Raw genomic sequence first — 17455 nt, forward strand, 5'->3', positions numbered from 1 at the left:
GTTGTATGAAAGAATAAGGGAAATAAAATATATCACTGGATCAAGAAATTCAGTCACTGTTTCAAAGTGGACATTAGAATGTTCCCTCCCCCCTCTCCGTCTATTTTCTTACGGAAATGCAATAGATACTCCAATAAGGAATTTCAGGAGATATATTCTTCTCTAGACCAAAGTATCATAGGTTTGCAATAAGAGATGCCACATAGAAATTCAATACATCTACCGTGATAGCCACTACTATTTTATGTAGCTTACAAATATCATTTCTACCACATTCATTCATAATTATAAAATGCTACATTACATCCGTTGAGCAACACCATCACAATTGGCACATCTACAGAGGAAGAAGTTTCTATTTTTTCTCTCAATATTTAGTACTCTTACCGCTGCCAGTTGTCCAATTCTACATTTTTCAACTATAGTGTGATTATACCCTTCATAACTAGCTAAGACATCCATAGACATAATATTCTTTCTGATTTCCGAATCCTAAATAACAGCTCCCTAATTATGTTCAGCTCTTTCTGATTGGCAGAGACCTGCCATTCTCAGTTTCCAGAATGAAACTAATTCCTAAATAAATGAACACTTTTAAAAGCTTACAAAAATGGCGTCGCTCTCCACATGAGACACTAGCGCTAAAAAGAAAAGAAATACGAACATATGAACCGCTCATAAACAGGCAATTTAATACTGATACCTTATTTATTGGAACAAACGTACAAAAGTAAAAAAAAAATTATATACATAGTCTTCTGTCTTTGCTTCTAGGTCTGAAACACTAAAAAAAAAATGTTAACACAACAATGGTTTGGGAATGTAAACATGTACAAAATACCGACACGGTACTATCCCCCTTCCCAATAAAAACTTGACAAAAAAAAACCGTTTTCCTTTGCCCCCCCCCCTTTACTATTCCAGTTAATTAGATTTTTTGACACCGATTACCTTTGCTACAGTTTTGACGTAAATTTCATTTCATACGGAAACCTTTATTTATTATATACTTGTTTTCACTAATTTTTTGCAATTATGTTTGTTGTTCCTTTGTTATTTATTTTTTCTAAAATCCGATTGCTGCATCGGAAAGGCCAGTTAAAAATACATAATATACTTTGTTATTTTCTTTAATTTAATCCCTTTTTTAGAATTTATTAGACAAAATTTAACTTTTATTTTACCGTGCCAATAAATATGATCATCACTGTATATTATATTTATATATATATTTATATATATATTTATATATATATTTATATATATATTATATTTATATATATATTTATATATATATTATATTTATATATATATTATATTTATATATATATTTATATATATATTATATTTATATATTATATTTATATATTATATTTATATATTATATTTATATATTATATTTATATATATATTTATATATATATTATATTTATATATATATTATATTTATATATATATTTATATATATATTTATATATATATTATATTTATATATTATATTTATATATTATATTTATATATTATATTTATATATATATTATATTTATATATTATATTTATATATATATTATATTTATATATTATATTTATATATATTATATATATACTATTTTGTATATTCTTTTAAATGTTCATTTTAATTAATTCCCTATTAGATTTTTTTTCAGTTTTCTTATAGGATGATCATCTTTAGTTAACTATTACGTGTAATTATATGCATGCAGATATTCTACATGATTTATACTTGCGTAATATTTGCGTAAAAAGATTATAGTAAACACAAACCTCTTTATATATATATATATATATATATATATATATATATATATATATATATATAAATTTGTTTTAAAAAAATTTGCCTACCAAACTCCTGTCAGTTTTTGGTCTACAGACATGAAACTTTATATTTGGGTTTTAGCCGGGGAAAATCGGTGCAAAAGTGAAAATTAAAAAAAAAAAAAAAAAAAAAAAAAATTGCCAGCTGAAGGTCGAACGACGGCATTATGAATATGCATGCGTAACGTAATAGCTATTGATTTGTTTTAATTTTTAGCCTTGCAGCAAACATGTATTCATAGCTCCTTCATTTACGTTAAAGGGAGAAGTAAATCGTAAGTGAAACATTTTGGTTTCGATTCTCGGCGGTGGCGCGAGTCCCCCCCCCCTTTTTAAACCATATCATTAATATATGTTAATGATAATAAATACAAAATCTGCATTAATCAAAATATCATATTTAAGCGTATTCTACGACCGGGCAATGCCAGGCGGCCTGCTAGTGTGTGTGTGTGTGTGTAATATATATATATATATATATATATATATATATATATATATATAATGTCATCAGTACTGTTTCACAGCTCATCAGTGCGGCTAGACAAGCATTAGCAACTATCTCAAACCAGGATATATATATATATAATCATGAAAAAGTTATACTTAGCTATATATATATATGAGAGAGTGAGATAGAAATAGAATTTATGCGTAATGGGGAGATAGATCATGCGTCTCTACACATAATCTGTTCTCGCGCTTACCTCCCACTCCTCCATTGAAAGGGGATTTCAGTTGTAGCGAACGAAAGCACTGACTGCTTTTTGGGTGGATGACGGGTCGTGGCTGGTAACGCAGCAACAGAAATACGACTCTCTTTCCTTTTTCTCTTCTCCGACGAGCACTGTGCGTGCGCGTCGAGCACAACGGCAGTCGTCGTCGTCTGATTCGATGCACTTTTTTTTTTTTTTTTTTTCAAAATAATAATAAAAACCTCCCTTTCTCCGGTCGGAACACTTTTTTCTTCTACATTCACCTCAAGAGTTGCACTTTTTTTTTTTAACCTCCTTCTTTCACTCGCAAAACGACCAAACATCATTCAACCCCCGGCCGCCGCCTCCCAAATTATTTGTGTGGTTGGATATCTTACTGTATGGAATTCCATCCGTTACCGACACTCTTGCAGGTGAGTTAACATCCCATTACTTTCTTCATCTTTTCTACGAATTCCCTCATATCATGATGATGATGATAGCCGCTGTCTGTGTTTATATGAACGTAACTTCTGATAATATCAAATCTTTCCGATATACATATATATGGCAATTAAGCTACACAATTGTACCACGTTTCAACCTCCGTAAGGATTCGCCAGGCTTTTGCGTTCTCGTGAAGATTTCCCACGAGGATGTAGCGTGGAAAATTCTGTGTAGCTTAATTGCCATATATATTTTCAAAACTTACTACCTAGCTCTATTCGCATATTGGGCACTGTTGGAGTAAATACTGAAAATAGATAATAAAATTATATATACGGCAAATTTTTACGACGTGCCCAGCGTATTCACCCAACCTCTCCGTGTTAAGAACAGTGTTTCAGAATAAACACCCTCAACCTCGAAAGCCGTTCTTAACATGGGGTGGTTGGGGGTGTCTATACTACGCTGGGGCTGGGGCAGGTCGTAACCCTCCCTCTCTCTCTCTTTTTGTATATCAGCATAAAATTTTTATAAGAGGATATATTTTTGTACATCGACATTTCAGTATTTACTTCAACAGTGTTCAAAACGCCAGTAGCACTTGATAGTAAAGTATGTGCTATTGAGGTATTTATTCTATAGATTATATTTTGAATTGTAACAAATATTCAAGCTCAATGAAACAAAATTTATATCATCAGAGCATATATTCCATTAATTATTATGCGAACGCATTCATAAATTCTCTCTTTTGCTTTTTTCGCAATGCCTTAGTGTGTATATGTATTTTGACGAGTGAGTCGCCACTTATCAAGGCCTGAAGGCCACTTGAGAATAAGGGTTAAAAAGTGTAAGGTGGTTGGTGAGACAATAGTGTTTTATATATAAAATATACGAAAAACGAGTCACACGTCCGTCCACGTCCATCAACGTTTCGTCTTTGCATGTAAGACTGTTTTTGTGATGGTTCCGTGAAAAACAACAAAAACACACACACACACACACACACACACAAAAAAAAACGAATATTGTGCACGAAAAAGATATTTTATCGGCATGTTATAGTTTCATGGTTGAACGTTAAAAAAAATGTTGCGTATTTGTTCGAAAAATGTGACATTTTTCTATTTTTTTTTTCTTTGTAAGAGAAATTCAGTATATTACGACATGCATTTCATATGCATATTTTTGTATGTTTATCGTGTGTCTTTTAAATATAGCTTCTTTTATATCCCTCTCCTCCCTCTCTCTCTCTCTCTCTCTCTCTCATATATATATATATATATATATAATGAGAAAGGACTATACCTATATAATAATGCAGAAAGAGGGCTATTACTGGGCCTATTGGCCAAGATCAAAGTGTAGTATCTGTTCTTCAGATGCTGCACTTCAATTTCTTGTTCTCTGTCAGTGGAGGAGAAATCCTTCACGACTGAGACAATTTTTTATTTTTGTACCTTTTCTCCACGTTAAAAAACGACCCTGGTGTCTAACTCTGTCCCGTGGGGAAGCATTGTAAATAGGAACAAGCAACAAAGTTGGCCTTCGGGACAAGATCAAAGTGTAGTATCTATTCTTCAGATGCTGCATGCACTTCCATTTGTTCTCTTTCGGTGGAGGAGCAGTCCTTCACGACTGAGACAATTTTTTTTTTTTATTTTCGTACCTTTTCTCCACGTTAAAAAACGACCCTGGTGTCTAACTAACTCTGTCCCGTGGGAAGGCATTGTAAATAGGTGTGTGTATGTGTGTGATATATATATATATATAATTATTTGAATTCATCGGATTACTGTTCTCACCTTGAATGATTTTTCACAAGGTTTCTTCTCGGGAATTTAGATGGAATTTCAAACGGAATGTTTTATTTACTTCGGGGGGGGGGGGGGTAGCATGTTCTTGTTCCGTCAGCCATGACTGGATAGAGGTCTTAAGTAATTCCCAATTGTTTTTGGTCGCCCACACTGAGAATTGAACAGTTTTCAGGAGAATATCACTTTTACAATTGATTTTTTTTTTTTAGTACTGGAATCACTGTGCCACAGGATTGCGAATTGCTTAAGACCGTTATCCAATCATAGCTACGAAATCGATAATTGTGACGATGTATGCCTCAAATATTGTTCCCGATTGTTTCCATTCATCCTCTCTTTCACTATTTTCCGCATTGCTATCACCATTCATAAATATTCACATGCATATAGATTGGTGTTGGGATGATTCCGTACGAAATTCCCGATTCCGATACAATTACCGATTCCGATTCTTTATAAATCTCCAAATATTTAACTATAAAAGTGTTATTTTGTCCCGATTACTGTAAATCTTAACATCTTAAATGCGCCTATATTTTCTTAAATGTAAAAACACACTTGTGAGGGTGTGATCTAGAGATTTTAGTCTTACTGGAAGTTTAAATCAATAGATATTTATTTTTTTATTATTACTACAAGCAATGGAAGACGTTTTATAAAAACAAAATCAAATCGATAATTAAAGGAATCGGTTTTGGCATCGGAAAATATGCCCAAATTTTCCCAATTCCGATTCCAATACTCCAAAAAGCTCCGATTTTTCATATTCCGATTATCCAAACACTAATATAGATATGTAATGTTTTCAATAGTGAGCAATCGCTCCATCAAATTTTGTCTGCGATTGTTTTTGATTATCCTTTCTTTTCCTATTTCCGATGCAAAAAACGATTCCTTTGTCCTTTTTATTTGATTTTGTTTTAAATCAAAATCTTTAACTATTCGTAGTAATAATCAATATTTATCGATTTTATTATAAATCAATATTTATCGATTTTAAACAACCAGTAAAACTAAAATCTACAGATCATCCCGCAAAAGTGTATTTTTACGTTTGAGAAAATATTTGCACATTTTAACTTTTTTCTCTCTTTTTTTTTTTTTTTTTTTTTTTTTGTAATGGTAATCGAGAGAAAATATGAACTTTATAGTTAAATATCTTAAATCTTTATAAAGAATCGGAATCGTTAATTGTATCAGAATCGGTAGGTGTGTCAACTTTGAAAAATATTGAATAATTCGACCCTCTGTTTTTCCAAGCTTATAACTACTCAAAAAATGTAATTCAAACCCTAATTTTTTTTTCAATTAAAGGAGCAAGGACCAAGGTTTCATTAAAAAAAAAAAAAAAAAAAAAAAAAAAAAAAGGTTTTAAACTTCGGACTTTACAGGTAAATTTCTAAACCCTTTTTTTGTTTTAAATTTGAATATATTATTTATTGATCTTTTATCTTCAATTTGTGATATATAAAACTTTGAGTAAATTAATTATTTACTTTTTAATAGACATTTCAAAAGGGGGGGGGCGTGAATTAAAAAAAAAAAAACGTTTATCTAAAGTATTATATTCGGTTTATTGGAAAGAGCATAAAATTTCGCATTGACCCTGAAAATATCGTAAAAATAGAATCAATAGAAAAATGTTGATAGATTTTTAAAGTTTAAAAATTGAAAAATACTGAGCTCATAAAATTCTATTAATTTCATTACTGTTTAAAAAATAAAAAAAAGTATTTCTATTACTTTTAAAACAACTTTAATAGTTTATTTTGGAAGTATAATCCATAAAGAAAATAAACAACCCACTTTTAAAAGAGAAATTACGAGTTTTTTTTATATTTTATTCGCAGTTTCGTGTTAGGGGTGTCAAAAATTCCTACAAAAATTGATGCACCTACAGAATCGGTAATTGAATTTGGATATTCAATTGCAACCGAAAAAAAAAAAAAAAACATTTTAGAATGTGGGGGTGAGGTAAGTGCTTTATTTGTCCTCTAAATCTGATGGGTCTAGAGACAGGTTCGATTCTCGATCAAGTCCTACAAAAAAGAAATGGTTCTTTATGCCCCCTGCTAAAACCTCCAGCATTAAAAAGGGTAGGTTCAAGGGCAAGTGGAATAATCCTGAGTAGTGGCTCCCTCCCGTATGTCTCTGTAGCAGTTACTAAAAAGGGAGCCTTCAGTTCGCCCTCGAATATAGTCGGCCACTTTGCTTTAGCTTATAGGTAATCACTTAAGACATCCCTACCAGGGAATGCTTACGAGGCTGGGCAGGCTGCTTTTTTTTTTAGTCAAAATGATGCAGATGCACACAAACCTATTTGTGTGCTGATTTTTCAATCGTCATTTTCTGACCTTGTGTCGCAATGTCGCATCTCCCCGCAATAGCGGGCGAGAGGTAAATACCTGCGATATATGAACACGACCAGGAGGACGCTGCAGTGTTGCTGCACATATTTTTTTTATACGGATACAAACCCACCTTTTTGCAAAGTTTTATCAGGATCCGAATATGCAGTTTTGAAGATAAGTATACCGAAAGAGTGGAGGGGTGGGGCTTTCCCTTATGCCTCATTCCTGTCTATGATTTTGGGACATAAACTTTTACTTTTCTATCTCCCTGCCGCCGTCCGACCCTTGACCCTTCAAATCCAATTGACGGGTTTCTTTTCTAAACATGTTCAAAGTCACTTCCTGTTTTTATTAAGGTGAAATATTTTTCTTTTCTTTACCCCACCCTCATCCTCTCGGCCCAGGGCAGTAGAAATACACATTCACCAAATCCATCGCTGTTTATTTCCTATGAAACATGGAAAAAATTTTGTTTTACCAACGTTTTTTTTTTTTTTTTTTTTTTTTTTTTTCTTTTTTATATGCTGACTCCAGTCATTATGGTCAAACAAAAAAATTTTTTTTTTTACAAAGGAGTGACCGCTTATAAAGGTCCAGAGGCCACTCGAGTATAAGGGTTAATAAGTGTATTTGGTAAATTGGATTACTTAAGAGGAACGGCTCATCAAGAATTTGTTTACGTTGGACTTGAAGATATTGTAGTCAGTTGGAAAGCAGGCAAACGGAAGACAGTTCCACAGGTGTGCAGTTCTGAGAAAGAAACTTTGTTCATGGAATCTACGTTTAGGTTTAGGCACAGATAAAGAGTGGGGGAAATTATTGATAGTGTTTACAGCCAGACGAGTATTTCTTGGGAAAGTTTTGCGAAGGGGGGGGTGCATAGATTGGAGCTCAGACGAGCACTTCTCTTCAAATATATATTTTTTTTCACGGCATATCAACCCTTAAATATTTGTCAAAATCACATTTCCTTGTGCACACCAGCTTTGTTTTTATAATATTTTGTTTTTATAATATTTTGTTTTTATAATATTTTGTTTTTATAATATTTTGTTTTTATAATATTTTGTTTTTATAATATTTTGTGTTTATAATATTTTGTTTTTATAATATTGTTTTTATAATACCAATAAATTTTTTGTTTTTATAATACCAATAAATTTTTTGTTTTTATAATACCAATAAATTTTTTGTTTTTATAATACAAATAAAATTTTTGTTTTTATAATACAAATAAAATTTTTGTTTTTATAATACAAATAAAATTGTTGTTTTTATAATACAAATAAAATTGTTGTTTTTATAATACAAATAAAATTGTTGGTTTTATAATACAAATAAAATTGTTGGTTTTATAATACAAATAAAATATCATATAATATTATATAATGATGATCATCATCCATATATTAATAGGGTAGCGTGCATGTTGTTTTGTGTGTCACGCTTACATCCGAGTGACTGTCGTTTAATTTGTTATGGACTTCCATTTCTTGTAATAGATAATTTTACCAAGAATTCTGCATAAGTTTTGGTTTCGGTTATAGCTGATGGCAGTAAAGTCATCTATTGTTTTTAAAATAATTTTGCCAAGAATTCTTCTGAAGTCTTAGTTTCAGTTAAAGCTGAAGGAACTCAAGTTATATAATTTTGGTTTCGGTTTCGAGTCAAGCTGATGCGCCCAAGTCATATGGATATATTTTTTTTATTTTTGAAATCACAACTTTATAATATATAAAAATCGATAGAACATTAACTCTATAATAATATATACGAAATCTACAAGAATTAAAATATCATATTTAAGCGTACTTTATAACTGGGCTACGCCGGGCGTCCCTGCTAGCTTAGATAAATACTTTTGCAGTTTTAACAAAAGAGCTACAATAATATCAGAGCGTCTCCATTTACGCTGAACATCTACAGAATGCCAACATCAATATATTACGTGTGAATGAGTACCCTGTGTAATTTCCACGGGTCCTGCTAGTAAAAGATTAATTTGCAACGCAAAAGCACAGAAATTAATCAACGTCTGTTTAGAACAAAACAATGAAAGAGTTTATTTCGAAAAAAAAAGGACTGAGTCCAAATTGAAAGACTGAAAAGGAACAGAAAGTTCTAGAATGTTCTTGTGTCGGGACGCAGAAACTTGAAATGCCCCCCCCCCCTGAGTTGTCCAATCTTCAGTGAAGTAGTCGCAGCCTGGTAGGGATTCAATGGACAGAGTGAGAGGAGAGAGGTCTGTCTTGGTGGGCTGAGCTGCTCTGCTGACCAGTTCCTGACAGGGGTAATTAGTTCTTTAAGGGACATATAGAATTATGCACCCTAGTAGCAGACTGGTGATGCATGGCCGCATCGGTCAACAAGAGAGGTGGGGGGGGGACATTAATCCACAAGAGAAAATAGTTTATGGTGACTGTTATAGATTTACCTGGAGAAGTTCCTCCCAAGTCTGCTACCTTAAAGTGGACCTTGAGTTTACTTTCGCTAGCTTCAAGTTTACATGCGTAATACTAAATGGCTTTTCAATATAAATCGTCTCAACCTTTTAAGTTTTGCAAAATATCCACCCATGTCTGAAAAAAACATTCATTGTTTGCAAACTTTTTTGGAAACTGAAAAGCAAAATGTTGGGCCTAATTTAATTTCTCTTGTATAAACTGCGTCAATTGCTTTATTGCAGATTAGTAAAATATCAATATTTCACTAAATATACGTCACAACAAAATGAAAATTATATTATCAAGCGACTCCTTTAAGGTTGGTTATTTCTAAAAATTTTATTCAAATTTATGCGATATTCACGAAGTTATGACATTTTTTTCTTTATCGTGGAATTTCCACTGTCCATCGCTTTATTGCAGGTCTCTTAAAATGTTGTTTTAGGGCAAAAATATAATGTCTTATAATGCGAACTTTATATTTTTATTATATTTTTCTGACAAAGAATAATGAGAAAAAGCACATCCTAGGTGCTAAGCCTCAAATAAATGAATTATTTATCATCATATCCACCATTTTTTTTTAATAACTAAAACGACTTTTTGTCCCCCGGGGAAGTCGATTGTTTGATCTCAAAAAGGAGTTATGACTCTAGCAATATCAACTATGTTCTCCACAAGGTATTCTTTGAAGTAAATTGTTCTCCTCCCTCATTAACTCCTCTTTTTAATATTGACCAGAGATATTCAATGGGGTTAAGGTCTGGAGAACACGGTGGTCAGGTCATGATAGTTTCTCCAACGAAGCCCATAGATTCAAAGAAAGTTACAGTCGTGCTAGCAGAATGGGATGGTGCATTGTTATGCACAAAAATCATCTGAAAGCGACGTGACAATGATAGGTCATCTAGCCTTGGTGATACATGTTTATCCAAAAAGGATGTGTACGAATTGCTGGTAAGTTTTACAGCCTCTGGAACTCGGAATGGTCCAACCAACTTATCTCTAATGATTCCCACCCAAAATATGACTCCATCTCCTTGTTGGCGATAAATTCTGTAAGGGGTTGGAGTTCCGTTTGAGTTCCAAACTTTGGCCCATCCATCTAGACCGTCAAGAGTAGCACGGGTCTCGTCTGTAAATAGGACACGTTGGAAATCCATTTTCATGTAATTCTGTGCTTGTTTTTCCCTGTTTGCTCAATGGAGGCCTTGGAATAGTTTTGATGTTCCTTGCCATCTCATTTAACACAGTACATTTGGCCTGTCTTGACCTTGGAGCGATTCCAGCTCTTGCAAAAATGGAAGCACTGGTGCTGTTTGGGTTTCGGTTGAATTCCCTGTGAATTTTCCGAATATCATGATGTGAAAGGTTTCCCCTGGAGCCCTTATCCTTTCTGGATTTGGTGTTGGGATTGTTCACAAATGAAGTTCTTGGATCCCTTTCCAGCTCCATAGCTAAATCTTTGAACAATCCTCCTGGAAGTCCAGCAACAATCCTTTCCTTTTCGATAACCGTTAATCGCTCTTTTTTTTTTTTTTTTTTTTTTTTTTTTTTTTGCATTTTAAAAACCCTGCGATAAAGCGATGGACAGTATAAATTACTTGATAATAAATAAAATGTCATAACTTCGTGAATGTCGCATGGATTTGAATAAAGTTTGGGGAAATAACTAACCTTGAAACAATCATTTGATTATACAATTTTCATTTTTGTATGGCGTATATTTAGTGAAATATGTAGATTTTACTAATCTGCAATAAAGCCATTGACACAGTTTATATATATATATATATATATATATACATACACACACACACATATATGTATGTATCCCCCAATTACTGCTTCCTTATTACATAAACAAATAAATCTATGTATACCAACATGTGACCTTTGTCTTGTAAAGTGACCTTGTCTGTGAGGAACGGTCCCTACCAAACTACTCTTTCAATTTTTAGTCTACACACTTGAAAGTTCATATAAGACCTGTGAAAGAAATTCGATTTTATTTTGCCCGCTAAAAGTAGCGGCTAAGAATTAAAAAAAAAAAAAAAAAAAAAAAAAAAAGATAAAAGTGGAACTTGGCAGACATAAGTCGACTAAGCATTATTTCCATGCATGCGCAAATATACATTTATACATTTCACAACGTTATTTTTAATGTTTTTATGCTTATGGACTTAACTTAGACGGTAATGAATAAGGCTGGAGAGCTGCATGTTTTGATGTTTTGGCTTTTATTGTAGCTGTTGGCACCCAAGTCATTCTTTTTTGTTATTTTTAAACATTTGAAATCGCTGCTATATATTGGGTACAATATAATAATGTATTGGCTCTATAACAAATTTGTTGTCTGGGTTTTTCCAGCTGATTTAAGACGAATCTGATGCGCTGAATCCATAAATTACTTTGGTTTTGCTCAAAGAGGTCAAGTTTTTAAGCTATGGCCACGTATCTTATTGTTCACATGTACGCATGTGCGGAGCATTTTTGAAGTTGAAGGTAAAATGCCACGTTTTGATTGGAAATGATTATTTAAATGACAAGAAGTACTCAAGTCCGATAATTCTAGGTGATTATGTCAATTTGAAGCGGTCAGGTTGAAGTCATAAAACTTTGAAATCTTCCAAAAATTGGTACTCAGCATACCCGAAGAACAACTGGCCTGTGCGGGAAGGGTTGTTGTCTTGCAAAGAAAGGAACGTCATCAACGACCCTCTGGTGGACAGACAAAACATTCTTCCCACCGTTGCACATCAAGTTCGGCTTAGTCAAGCAATTCACAAAGACTCTGGACCAAGGATGACTGCTTCATTTGTGCCAGGCTTTTCCAGGATTGACCATGGAGAAGTTAAAAGCTGAAATCTTTGACGGTCCTCAATTCAAACAGCTGATCAGAAATCCAGAGTTCGAAAACTCAATGAACAAAGTGGAACTGGAAGCGTGGAAGACATTTGTTCTGGTAATGAAGAATTTTCTTGGCAACAAAAGGCAAGAAACTATGCAAAACTTGAATGATGTAGTTCTTGGTTGATTGTCTGTGTTGGATATATACTGAGTCAAAAAAATGAAAAGAATATGCTGTTGTCATAGCCTTAGTCATGATGCATCACGTGTTTTCACATATGGACTGGTTTCCTGAGAACCTGGGTTCAATGAGTGACGAACAGGGGGGAGATTTCATCAAAACCTGAAAGAGAGGGAGATCAGGGTTGCTGGGATAGCTTAGTTGGAATCTGAAGAGAGCTCCTTGACACTGAGTATTTTAGGAGTCCGAAGAAATGGAAGTTCAAGCCCTGAAGTTTGAACAATGGTGAAACCTGCAATTAAGTGTACTTAAGACATACCTTGAATAAATTTCCAGACTTTTTTGTAGTCATTTAAAATTGCCGTAGACTCTTGAAAATTCAGTTTGTTATTGCTATATATCATATGAGATGACTGACCAATTTTTATGATTTTAGGTTCGAATGAACAGCTACAGCAGGAATTGGAATGCATCCTACTAAAGCCGGATTGTCACAGCTGGTGAATTTCCAAAAGGCAATCTGGACGTGAGGACACTCTAGAAGAACAATATGCAATTAAACTTAGAAAAAATTGCCACAGAAACGTATGGAATACTTCAGACTGCTTTTGGACCATCTTGTATGAATCAAGCATCAGGGAGTTTGTGGGGGATTAAGGAAGTTAGAAGACCAGAGTTGATTGGCCAAATAAAGAATTTCATGGGTAAGGACTGTCGTGTGTCTATAGACAATAAGTGCATAGTTTGCTGTCAGTGTGGGAACTGTGCACACAATTATTTCAGAGGAACTGAAGATGTAGAAGATTTGCATGAAGTTTGCCCAAAGGGTGCTCAGAAAATCAGAAAGAAAGACATTGTCATGACAACAGGGAGATGGTCGAACTGATCAATTCAGATCCTGCAGTTTTTGGTGCTCTGGTGACCTGTGATGAAAGCTGGATAGACTGGTACGACCCAGAGACCAAGAAATAGTTCCTAGTGGAAGCATGCTGCATCTTCCAGACCCAAGAAGGCCAGACAGAGCAAATCCACCCATAAACTTATGATGATCCCTTTTTTTTGACAGCACGGGCTGATCTACATGCACTGGATTTCGATTGAACAAACAGTCAACAAGGAATATTATGTTGAGGTTTTAAAGGAGTTCAGGAAGAGATTCCGTTACAAGAGGCCAGCACTCTTCAAATCGAGTCTGTGGTATTTTCCCTAGGATGATGCACTAGTTCACAACTCCATCGTTGTCGCAGACTTTTTGACCAAGATGGGCATCTAGACAGTCCCCCCCCCTTATAGTCCAGATTTTGTTTCCTGTGAATTTTGGATATATATATATATATATATTAAGTAATGTGATTGATAATTTAAAATTTAAAAATCAAATTATAATTAAATTAAAAATCCGTTTGATTTTGATTTTGTTATTGTTCCTTCTTATGAAACGGATTTTTAATTTAATTATAATTTGATTTTTAAATTTTAAATTATCAATCACATTACTTAATATTGAATTAGCTCTAGGACATTTAACTATCGAGCTTATTATATATCTAAATTACAACGAGCACTTTATATTTCCTGTATTTTAATTAAACTAGTAATTTCACTGTTACATTAAAATACACTCAGCTCTTTAGACTATTGTTCTAATCTCCTTTAAATTATATATATATATATATATATATATATATATATATAGGCTGCCGTTATGAGACAATTGCGGTGTGAGGAAGGTAATTGACATGCTCCCACATGAAGCCTTCCATGGCACCTTCCAGAACTTGCAACGGTCAAGTGCATTGCAGCTGGAGGTGATTACTTTGAAGGGGACTAAAGTTTAATGTGCATACTATTAATAAAAGTGCCCATACAAAAAAAAAAAATGTCTGAGTTCAAACTTATTGAAGGCACTGCATACATTTATCAATGTCCCCGATTCAGTTTACAGTAATCGATGTTTCTATCAGGTAATCAATATGTTGTCAAATATTTTATTTATCTCTGGTCCCCCCCTCGCCAATCTTCCACGAAAAACACCCGTCTAGCTGAATCCAATGTCAAAAATCTTCCCCACTCTTTATCTGTGCCTAAATCAAAACGTGGATTCCATGAACAAAGCTTCTTTCTTAGAACTGCACGCCTGTGGGATTCTGTTCCATCTGCCTGCTTCCCACCTGACTACAACCTGGATGTCTTCAAGTCCAACGTAAACAAATTCCTAATGAACCGCCACCTCAAGTAAACACTTCAATAAATCTCCACACTAACGTACTGTACTTGCAATAACCCTTATCCCTGAGTGGCTTCCGGGCCTTGATAAGTGGTGACCACCGTGTAAAAAAAATAAATAAATAAAAAAATTTTTTTTTCCTGTCTTAAAATCATATTGAGGGTTATGTGTTAAGAAAAATCAGCTGATTGACACAATTGTAATCGATTTTGTCACAAGATCTGATTTTTCAAATCAACTCTGCACAGAAACCTGACCTGATGGAAAGACACGGATGCTATTTTCTGATTCAGCAGTGCAAAAAAAAAAAAAACAAAAAAAAAACGGAATGGATCCGGAGTTATTAATATAAAACAAAACAAACAAACAAAAAAAGACTTGGCGCTGTTTGCATTTTAAATTTCATTGGGAAAGCAAATAAACCAAACATTTTTCACTATTCACCAATAACATCTGGCGTGAATACACCTGAAGATAGTCGGAGGTTACATCGGCCGAAACGTTGTGAAAACACAACGAAGATGAGAATAATAGTCCAAATAATACAAAAAATAATTATCAATCCTCATCTCAAAAATATTCATCATGCTCTAAATCAGTTGTAAAAATCTAAATAACCTTCAAAAAGTAAAAAAAAAAGTGTAATAAGAAAGCCGAAATTTGCATAAATTAAAATATCTTAGTTAAGCGTATTTTACGACTGGACAATAGGTGTATCAGAATTTTTGTAGGAATTTTTGACACCCCTAACACGAAACTGCGAATAAAAAAAAAAAAACTCGTAATTTCTCTTAAAAGTGGGTTTATTTTCTTTATGGATTATACTTCCAAAATAAACTATTAAAGTTGTTTTAAAAGTAATAGAAAAAAAAAAAAAATTTTTTTAAACAGTAATGAAATTAATTGAATTTTACGAGTTAAGTACTTTTCAATTTTTAAACTTTAAAAATCTATCAAAATGTTTCTATTGATTCTATTTTTACGATGTTTTCAGGGTCAATGTGAAATTTTATGCACTTTCCAATAAAACCGAATATAATATTTTAGACAAACGTTTTTTTTTAAATTCACGCCCACCCCCTTTTCAAGTGTCTATTAAAAAGTAAATTAATTTACTCACCAAAGTTTTATATATCACAAATTGGAGATAAAAGATCAATAAATAATATATTCAAATTTAAAGCAAAAAAGTAGTGTTTTTTAGAAATTTACCTGTAAAGTCCGAAGTTTAAAACCTTTTTTTTTTTTTTTAAAAAAACACGTTTGTTTTTGTTTTTTTAATGAAACCTTGGTCCTTGCTCCTTTAATTGAAAAAAAAAAAAAAAAAAATTAGGGCTTGAATTACATTTTTCGAGGAGTTATAAGCTTGGAAAGACGGGGTGGAATTATTCAATATTTTTCACAATTTCTGACACGCCTAACTGGGCAATGCCGAGCGGCCTGTTAGTTTTGGATATTCCCTTAAATGTGAAAATTTGAAGGGAAACGGGTTATTAGCACTTCAAAATATTTTTTTTTTTATGGATATACTTTTTTCCTCAGTATGTTTTCCAAACCTTTCTTTCCTTATGGTTCTTGAAGAGCTTATTTTCTTTCTTTTTTTTTTTTACATGGAGGTCACCACTTATCAAGGCCAAGAAGCCACTTGGGGATAAGGGTTATTGCGTGTACAGTAATCAATGGGACAGTGTTGTAGTATTCGTTAGTATTGGAGATTTGATAAAGTGTCATTACTTAAGGGGGCGGTTCATCAGGAATTTGTTTATGTTGGACTTGAAGATATCCAAGTTGAAGTCAGGAGGGAAACAGGCAAGCGCCAGAGAGTTCCACAGGCGTGCAGTTCTAAGAAAGAAGCTTTGTTCATGGAATCTACGTTTTGATTTAGGCACAGATAAAGAATTGGGAAAATTATTGACAGTGGTTTCAGCTAGATGGGTGTTTTTCATGGAAGACTGGCGAAGTCAATAGTTATCTGGTTTCCATGACGGGATGATGTGACACAAGGTTCGGAAAGTGAGATTTGCAGCACCTTAGAGGAAGCGTTCTCCGTTCTCCAGCCTACAAAAATATGCCTAGGCAGCCCCGTCGGCATTCCCCAGCAGGGGCGCCTCAAGAGATTAGCAATAAACTAACCCCCTTCTCAAAGGGAGAAGGCAAGTCCTGGGAGGGCAGATCTCCTAAGACTGCACTGAAACATATCCTCGATCGAATAATTTTACTATGCTAACAAGATTATATATTTGCGAATGAACCACATACATAGTTACATCCAAATAAATTGTTTTGGGCGATTAAAATGATTTTCGATGTTTACAAGTTCATTTATTCGGGGGGGGGGGATCCCGCCTTGCATAACCGTGAAATACGTTTAAATATATTTTAATTTAAGCAGATTTCTTATAATTACAAAGCTAATTCTCTATTGAATAATATATATATATATATATATATATATATATATAAAGTACTGCTTTCAAGTTAAACAACAACAACAAAAAAAAATAAAATGACTTGGATGCCATCATCTGGAATCGAAACCAAAATATTTAGCTCTCCAGCCGTGCTCTTTACTGTTTGAGCCATCAACAGATAAGATTTAACATT

At 33.4% G+C, this 17455-nt stretch overlaps 1 long non-coding RNA gene across 1 annotated transcript in view; it reads left to right on the forward strand.

The window, feature by feature from the left end:
• Positions 1 to 2363: 2363 nt before the first annotated feature.
• Positions 2364 to 17455, forward strand: part of LOC145265595 (uncharacterized) — a 64475-nt gene continuing 49383 nt past the window's right edge. Inside the window, exon 1 of the long non-coding RNA XR_013864681.1 lies at positions 2364 to 2968. This is a non-coding gene — a long non-coding RNA (uncharacterized LOC145265595). The remainder of the gene's footprint in view (positions 2969 to 17455) is intronic.

Source organism: Euprymna scolopes, chromosome 40, assembly GCF_053919585.1.
Source record: "Euprymna scolopes isolate OS-2025 chromosome 40, ASM5391958v1, whole genome shotgun sequence".
NCBI lineage: Eukaryota > Metazoa > Mollusca > Cephalopoda > Sepiida > Sepiolidae > Euprymna > Euprymna scolopes.